The following is a 2,169-nucleotide window of genomic DNA, read 5'->3' on the forward strand; positions in this document are numbered from 1 at the left end:
GCAACACCGAGGGTTGCGATCCCGTTGCCGGTCCCGGTCCGGGCGCGACACTGAGGGTTGCCGGACACGAAAAAAGACAAAAAGGAAAAAAAAAATTTTTTTTATTATAGTGTTTTTATGCCATAATATTTTTTTCTTCACTTCTTAAAAGACTAAAACATCCCAACTTTTAAATCAGACCTGTGGTTTTAATGATAACTTAGGTTTACAATTTCTGTGGCAGTTTGTTTTGGAAAAATTTTCTGCTAAATAATACACAGCACATCATTTAATATTAACTCACATGAATTTTTGAGCACCTGAGTTTGCAATGTAGTAAATGCTTAGAAGAAGACACGGTCCTTTCTTTGTCTTCTGTAAGCAGGTCATACGCACATAAAACAACTAGAGAGATATTCCAAGGCAGCATTTAAGCAACTGCATGATAGTATGTTACTGAAGAAACCCTAGAAAAGGGAAGGATGACCATGGAGGGTGCAGAATTGATAATTCTTCTTGGCCGGTAGATGTTAATGCTTGTTATGTTGCAAACCAGACACGTGCTGTGTAGGTTATATATGCATAATTGATAAATATGTGTTGCATATGTGCAGAAAAAGGCCTGGAAGGACATATATCAAACTTGTGATTCTACCCTATTTCTGAAGCAAAATAGTATTAGGGATGATCTGTGGTGTCTGATTTCCATAAGAACTAATAAATATGGTCCATATTCAGTTTTTAAAATAGTTGATATTCCACACTTCATTGCGCAGCCAACTTCAGTATTAAGGATCTTAAAAATAATTGAATACTCATTGAATATTTTGTACGTATTATAAGTGCATATATACACATATACACACCCATATATACACATAATATGAACTAATAATTATTTCAATTTTAATGTACAGCTTTAAGAGAAATGATATGTTCCTTTCCATTTACTTTCATTCTCCTAATTTAAGTTGCTGAAAAGTCATCATTTATGTTTTAGGTAGTTTATCCCCTTTCCTTTGGAGTTCGGTAGAAAAAAACTTAATGATATTCCATGTATTTAGGGTAGGGTTTCCAGTATCAAAATGTAAAATCCAGTGTGTTTGTTTTTAACATTTTCAAGGTGGTTTAATCTCTCTATATTTTACTCGGAAAAAATGTTCCTACTCAGTGTCTTATAACCTACATGAAAACTTCATCTATGAAGAATTTGGTTAACTAAAAACTTTACCTAACTGATTACTTGATATCATGCTGAAAGAAAGGAAAAACTCCAGATCAATCAAGTAAAGTCACATAGAGAATTCACACAGAGGCTTTGTATTTTTATTAAATAGTTCTAATAAGATAGTTGTATGATATGATTTCTAAATTCCCATCAAATTAGAACAGAAAGAGCTTACTAGGAGCAAGCATACTAATATTGAGAGGTTCCAGTAGGTAAGTCTTTTAACAATGGATAAAATTTAAAAAATCAAATAAATAGAAATGAAAGAAAGGCATATGAGAAGGGAGGAAAGGGGAGGAAGGAAGGAAAGAAAGGAATGTGGTAACCTGGATTAGTGACATGTTAGCATTTTTGCCATATTTACTTTAGATTTTTTTAATGAAGTAAAATCTTAGTTATAACTGATCTTCCATCTTTATTCCCTCTGTTCCACTCCCCAGATAATCACTGCCCTATATACATTGATGCGTGTACTTCTGGTGCATGGTTTTGCAGTTTTACTAGAAATGTTATGTGTCCATGTAAAATATATATGTTTAAACTTTTTACTGTCTTTCATTTGTACAGATGTACAAGTTATTCTTCCTGTAAAAATTAGATAGTATAGACCATCCTAATCCTGCTTCTCTCCTCAGAGGTATAAACATAGTTAAATGGGTGTTCCTTCAAGATCTTTTCCTGAACTTTACATTATGTGTAGTTTACAGAAACTACAATTAACTAATCAGTTATTTTCCTATTGTTCTGACTCCCTGTCCCTACCTTACAAGGAAAGTAACTTTGAAATGACCAATCCATTTTTTGTTCTTTGATTCTGCTTTCTTCAGCCTTTTCTGTCTGTAAAGCCTTTGTTATTTGTAATAGACTTTGGGGCACTTCTCTGACTCTGTTGGATGGTGTTTCCAAGGTCTGTGCTCATATTTGGCTCCCAATAAACTTTAAAAAGTTTTTTTTTAAAAAAA

Source organism: Galeopterus variegatus, unplaced genomic scaffold, assembly GCF_000696425.1.
Source record: "Galeopterus variegatus unplaced genomic scaffold, G_variegatus-3.0.2 Scaffold19638, whole genome shotgun sequence".
In the NCBI taxonomy this organism is placed as follows: Eukaryota; Metazoa; Chordata; class Mammalia; order Dermoptera; family Cynocephalidae; genus Galeopterus; species Galeopterus variegatus.